At 35.6% G+C, this 7,368-nt stretch overlaps 1 non-coding gene across 1 annotated transcript; it reads right to left on the bottom strand.

The window, feature by feature from the left end:
- Positions 1–227: 227 nt before the first annotated feature.
- LOC128280240 (small nucleolar RNA R71) lies at positions 228–334 on the bottom strand. Its single transcript, XR_008270420.1, has one exon. It is a non-coding gene; the product is annotated as a small nucleolar RNA R71 (small nucleolar RNA).
- Between the last annotated feature and the right edge of the window lie 7,034 nt (positions 335–7,368).

Here is a 7,368-nt window from a genome sequence, read left to right as displayed (position 1 = left end):
ATTTAGTGGAATGCCTACCGAAGATCCTCACCTACACTTAAGACTGTTTATAGAGGTGAGCGGTCTTTCAAGTTAGCCGGAGTACCCGAAGATGCATTACGATTGAACCTGTTCCCATATTCACTAAGGGACAGAGCTCGAGCCTGGTTGAACTCATTTCAATTTCCACATGGCAAGAGTTAGCAGAAAAATTCCTTATAAAGTATTTCCTGCCTAGCAAGAATGCTAAGTTAAGGAATGAGATCACTACTTTCCAACAAATGGATGATGAGTCCTTGTATGAGGCATGGGAAAGGTACAAAGAATTTTTTTGAAAATGCCCTCATCATGGAATACCACATTGCATCCAACTTGAGAAATTTTATAATCGTCTCAATGCTCACAAGAGAATGGTAGTGGATACTTCTGCTAATGGTGTTCTCCTTTCTATGTCTTATAATGAGGCTTATGATATCATGGAGAGAATTGCCAGCAACAATTACCAATGGCCAACCAATCGAGTAGTATCAAGAAGACGAGTTGCTGGAATACATGAAGTAGACACTTTTACTTCACTTTCATCTCAAGTACCATCAATATCCTCATTGTTAAAACCTCTTACTACTAATGGGTCTAATAGTTTTGCAGCACAACCGCCAACCCAATTTGAAAATATAGCCTATGTCTATTGTGGGGAAGGACGTTTGTTTGAAGAATGTCCCTCAAACCCAGAATCCATGTACTAGATAGGTAACTAGAACCAGAAGGATTGAATTCAATTTTTATAACCCATAGTGGTGAAATCACCCCAATTTTTCCTAGAGTAACCAAGGGGCTGGAACCAATAACACTTACATCGACCTAGCCACCTAGTTTTCCCCAACAAGTTCAAAAACCAACCCAAGCTAAACCATGCAATGGCTTAAAAAATCTGTTGAAGGTATACATGGCCAAGAATGATGCCTTAATCCAAAGCCAAGTAGCTACATTGAAAAACCTAGAAAACCAAATGGGGCAGCCTACAACTAAACTCAGAAACTGACCACAAGGTGCTTTACCTAGTGATACGGAGAATCTGAGAAATCCGAGGAAGGAGCATTGCAAAGCATTGATATTGAGGAGTGGAAAGACAGTATAGCCCAACACCGTCGAAGTTTAAAAGGAGCCAACTGATCCTCAAGACTCAGAGGACGTTCAATTGAGTGTTGAAATTCTAGTTTCACAAGAACCAGACTTTGTAAAACCCGACAAGGTAATTTCAAAACCAGCTAATTCTGATCAACTAATAACTCCGTTAGATGTAGAATTGCCTCAGAGGACGAATCAACCAATTTCAGTAAAGAAACCACCACCACCCTGCCCTCAAAGACTTCAAAAGCAGAAGCAGGAGATTCAATTCAAGAAGTTCCTAGACGTACTCAAGCAACTTCATATCAACATCTCGTTTGTTGAAGCACTTTAGCAAATACCGAACTACGTCAAATTCATGAAGGATATCTTATCCAAAAAATGAAGACTTGGAGAATATGAGATGGTAGTTCTGACGAAGGAATGCAGTGTATATCTTCAAGACAAACTACCCCCAAAGTTGAAGGATCTTGGACGTTTTACCATCCCTTGTAACATTGGAGCAACATATTATGGTAAGACATTATGTGACTTAGGTGTGAGTATTAACTTGATGCTTATGTCAATATTTAAGAAGCTGGGGATAGGTGAAGTTAGACCTACTACGATTACACTTCAATTAGCAGATCGATCCTTAGCACATCCGGAAGGAAAAATCGAGGATGTATTGGTACGTGTAAATAATTTTATCTTCCTTACTGATTTTGTTATTCTAGACTTTGAAGTAGAAAAAGAAGTGTCAATTATCTTAGGAATACCGTTCTTAGCAACCGGAAGGACCCTTATTGATGTACAGAAGGGCGAGCTTACTATGAGTGTTTAGGATGATCAAGTAACATTTAATGTTTTTAAGTCTATGCGATTTCCTGATAGAATTGATGATTGTTTTGTAGTATCCGATTTAGAGGATTTAATAGTGGAGAAGGAGCTCAACTATGTTAAGGATCTGTTGGAACAAATTTTGACATCAGATCCTCCGAATGATGAAGAGGAGGATGAATACCTAGCATTGTTAGAAGCTAATCAAAAGGGATTTAATCCGCAATCCTGTTTTGAATCTTTGGAATTAGAGAAAAGGAATTATACACAACCAAAAGCGTCAATCGAGGAGCCACCTAAATTAGAACTAAATGTACTACCTTCACATCTAAAATATGTTTATTTAGGTAATACTTCTACTTTTCCTGTGATTGTTTCAGCAAAATTAACTAGTGAGCAAGAAGTGAATCTCATTCTGGTGTTGAAACAATTCAAGAAGGCTATTGGATGGACCATAGCCGATATTCGCGGAATTAGTCTATCTGTATACATGTACAAGATTATCCTGGAAGAAGGAAAAAAAAGGGATGATGGACAACAAAGACTGAACCCCATCATGAAGGATGTAGTCAAGAAAGAAATCATCAAGTGTTTAGATACGAGTATAATGTACCCCATCTCAGACAGTTCATGGATAAGTCCGGTCCAGTGCATGCTAAAGAAATGAGGTATCACAATTATTGAAAATGAGAATAATGAGTTGATACTGACTAGAACAGTTACGGGATGGAGAATTTGCATTGATTATCGGAAGCTGAACAAGGTGACTAGGAAAGATTACTTTCCTTTGCCATTTTTGGACCAGATACTAGATAGACTCGCAGGGCGAGACTATTACTATTTTCTCGACGGATTCTCAAGATATAATTAGATTACAGTAGCACCAGAAGATCAACACAAGACAACATTCACCTACCCGTACGGTACATTTGCATTTAGACGCATGCCGTTTGGTTTCTGTAATGCACCTACTACATTTCAAAGATGTATGATATCTATTTTTACTAACATGGTTGAGAAGTATTTGGAAGTTTTTATGGATGATTTTTCAGTGTTTGAAGATACTTATGATGATTGCTTAGCCAATCTAGCGAAGGTATTAAGGCGATGCGAAGAAACAAACCTAGTACTCAACTGGGAAAAGTGCCATATCATGGTACGATAAGGGATTGTTCCAAGGCATCGGATAACAAGACATGGAATAGAGGTTGATAAAGCAAAGGTAGATGTTATAGAGAAACTCCCACCTCCAACATTTGTAAAGGGTGTTAGAAGATTTTTGAGCCATGCCAGTTTCTATCGAAGATTCATCAAGAACTTCTCCAAAACTGCTAAACCTTTGTGCAAATTATTGGAAAAGGAATCGACGTTCAAATTTGATGAAGAGTGCTTATTCAATGATTTGAAGAGTCGATTAGTTTCGGCACCCATAATCGTCACACTAGACTGGGATTTTCCATTTGAATTGATGTGTGACGCAAGTGACTTTGTGATAGGAGCTGTCATGGGCCAGCGAAGGAACAAAGTTTTTCATCCCATCTACTACGCAAGTCGAACTCTAACAGGAGCTCAACTGAATTATACGGTAACAGAAAAAGAGTTACTTGTTATTGTGTTTGCTGTTGACAAGTTTCAATCTTATCTTGTAGGTACCAATGTGACTGTCTATACAGACCACTCAGCAATTAAGTATTTACTTGCCAAGAAAGATGCTAAGCCAAGCCTTATCCGGTGGGTACTTCTACTTCAAGAGTTTGACCTAGAAATTCAAGATCAAAAGGGAGTAGAAAACCAAGTAGCAGACCACTTGTCTAGAGTAAGAAGGGAACTCTTCCCTTATACCAATTCGAGAGACGTTTCCAGATGAACACATACTGAAGGTAAATCATGTCCATAATAACCCTTGGTTTGCTGATATTACTAACTTTTTAGCTTGTGGTTTGATTTCGATTGATAAGACATATCATCAAAGGAAAAGTTTCTTCACGAAGTGAAGTACTATTTTTGGGAAGAGCCATATTTGTTTAAAAAGTGCACAGATCAAATGATCAGGAGATGCGTGGTAGAAGAAGAAGTACAAAAGATTTTATACCATTGCCACTCAGCTCCAAGTGGGGGACACTTCGGAGGTACTCGTACTGTGGCCAAAGTATTGCAAGCTAGATTTTTTTGGCCAATACTATTCAAGGACTCATATGCTTACGTAAAGAGTTGTGATCGATGTCAAAGGGTCGGAAATGTCACCAACAGAAATGAGATGCCTCGAACAAATATCATTGAGGTAGAATTATTCGATGTTTGGGGTATTAATTTTCTTGGTCCTTTCCCTCCGTTTTTTGGTCACAAGTACATATTAGTAGCCATAGACTATATGTATAAGTGGGTTGAGGTAGAGGCATATCTGACAAACGATGCTAAGGTTGTAATGAATTTTTTACAAAAACATGTGTTCATAAGGTTTGGAACCCCAAGAGCCATCATCAGTGATGAAGGGTCCCATTTTGTAAACAAGTGGTTGAAATGGTTATTAGATAAACATGAAGTGAAACACAAGGTACCTTTAGCTTACCATCCGTAGATGAATGCGCAAGCTGAACTGGCAAACAAGGAGATCAAAGGCATACTTGAGAAGGTAGTTTGCCCTAATCAACGAGATTGGTCCAAAAGACTGGATAATGCTTTATGGGCTTACAGAACAACATACAAGACACCTTTAGGGATGTCACCCTATAGCTTGGTCTTTGGGAAAGCCTGCCATCTACCCCTAGAGTGAAAGCACAAAGCTTATTGGGCCCTACGAGAACTCAACTTGGATTTGAAGCTTGCTAAAGAGAAACAGATGCTCTAACTCAATGAGCTAGAGGAATTTTGAATGTTCTCGTACGAAAATAACAAATTACTTAATGAGAGACTTAAGAAATGGCATGACAAGCACATTCGAGTTCGAGAATTTGAAGTAGGTCCGCAAGTCTTGTTATTAAATTCCAAATTAAGGTTCTTTCCAGGTAAACTAAAATCACGTTGGTTCGGTCCATTTACAATTCATTGCGTCTATCCATTTGGAGTTGTTGAACTCTAAGGTAAGGGAGGTAATTTTCAAGTTAATGCTCAACGTCTGAAACATTACTGGAGATAAGACTGAAGGAAATCAAATTTCTTTCATTTTATCAGATGCTTAAATTTTCTTATTTTCCTTTTTAATAAATAATTTAGGGTATATTTTCGGGATTAGTATGTTTAAATAAATTATGTCTAAGAGATTGGAACTTAAGCGGGACCGCTTGTGACCCCTCCAATCTTTCCTGGGGATTGATTGTAACAGAATTTTTCGAGAAATTATTCCCTAAATAAAATTAAAATTTTGGTTTTTCAAATAAAAAGGGTCAATTGTGATTCAAGTTTCAAATTGCAACTCAATTTCAAATTTTCATTAAGTCTAGAGGCTTAATTGAATTATTTTTAAAATTTGGTTGCTCTTTTTAAAATAAATAAAAATTAGATGCCTCTTTTGTAAATATTTTCAAAAGGCTTCTAGAATAAATGTTTTAGTTTAATAAAAAGATGATAATTATTAATATATAATTATATCTATTATAATATATATTAATTATTATCAACTTTATATAGAGTTAGAATTAGTTTTAATTTAATCATATTTTATTTGATAAGTTTTTATCTTAATAAATTAATAGCAATTAATAGTTTAATATGCACATATTTAATTATTAATTGTTGTTAACTTTGTATAGGATTAGAACATAGAATTCTTTATTGATTAAATTGTTCTAAGAATTCTACTCTAATTCCTATTCCTTCCTCTATTAATTCCACCCATCTTCCCATTCATCTGTGACAGCCCTAATTTGACCCTAATCGAAAAGTGGTTTCGGGACCACAAAACAGAGTCAAAAAAAAATTAAATGTTATATTATATGTCTATTATATGTGAAATTGCATGTGTGAAAAATTCATGCTTTGATTTTGTCATTTGGATGTGGAATTGTTAAAAAGGACTTGTGTGATAAAACTTAAAAATGTGATAGGTAGAATTTAGAGGGCCGAATAATGCATGGTATATTACAAGGAGGACTTGCATGTCAAATGGACCACTATTAAATTAGTGGACGGCAATGATAGATTGATGATAAGTAATATATGTATTTTGTATTAGTAAAATAATAACTTAATGGATATTATATGCATTCCATATTAGTATTATAATATTTAATGATTTTATAAGAGGAAATATATAATTAATAAAAGTAAATAGGTGATGAAAACAAAGTTTTCATCCATTCTTTCTTTCATTTGCCGAAATCTAAAGAACAAGGTAAAACAAAACGTATTCTCAAAATACCTATATCTACAGCTGTGGCAATAGGCGCGTGATTTGGTAATACGCCAATTTTTCCGCTATTAGTAGATAAAATGATTTCTTTCACTTCTGAATCCCAAACAATTTGATTAGGGGTAAGTACGCAAAGATTTAAGGTCATTTCTTCAATTTGCTCTCCATTTCTAAGTTCGTAGCCTTCGCAGTAGATACGACGTACAAAAAGTTTACTTCCGTCTTTATCTCTAAAGATAGGGTGCCCTTTATGTGAAATTGAGTTAATTGCTAAGCTCCTTTCATAGCCCATGACTCAATTTTTGTTATTGGTTTGAAGTGATGCATTCGGCTATGGGTTGTTTGAGTATCTTTCAAGGTGTTTGATGTTTTTGGTATTAAATGTGATGATAGATGAGATTTGTGACAACCCGAATTAGGGCCTAATCGGAATAGTGGTTTCGTGACCACAAATCCGAGATAGAAATAATTGTTTTATAATTATTTTGGGGTTTATGATATGATTGCATGATTGTGTGAAAATTTCGTGATGAAATTCTATGCCTAAAGTGCTTAAATTGAAGTAGGGACTAAATCAAATAAGTTGCAAAATTTGCATCCCGAAAGTTTTTAGTATGAAATTGTTTTGGAATATTAATTAGGAGGTCTTAAATAGCAATTTGACCAATTTTATGTTCATGGACAAAATTAGGACATGGAAGGAATTTTTGAAAGTTTAGTAAGGAGGGGCATTTTCGTCATTTGTATATTAAATGAAATAAAATGGGAAAAATAACACAAAATTGATCATCATCCTCCTTAGTTGCTGCCGAATTCTCCCTCTCTCCATAGCTAGGGTTTCTTCAATTTTCAAGCTCCATAGTAAGTGATTCCAAGCCCCGTTTTTAATGTTCTTTACGTTTTGGAATCCCTAAGCTCGATTAAGCTTATGCTAGTAATAATTTAACCTAGGGTTCATATTTGGAAAAATACCCATAGGTGAAATTTGTGTATTTTAATGTTTTATGATAGAATATGAGGTTTTAAATTATGTTAAATAACTTGTGCTACTCGGTTTTAAGTGAAAACGAGTAAAACGGCATAATCGGTAAAAA

This window comes from Gossypium arboreum, chromosome 8 (genome assembly GCF_025698485.1).
Source record: "Gossypium arboreum isolate Shixiya-1 chromosome 8, ASM2569848v2, whole genome shotgun sequence".
In the NCBI taxonomy this organism is placed as follows: domain Eukaryota; kingdom Viridiplantae; phylum Streptophyta; class Magnoliopsida; order Malvales; family Malvaceae; genus Gossypium; species Gossypium arboreum.
Note: the sequence above shows the minus strand (reverse complement) of the source record. Positions and strands in the feature narration are given on the sequence as shown.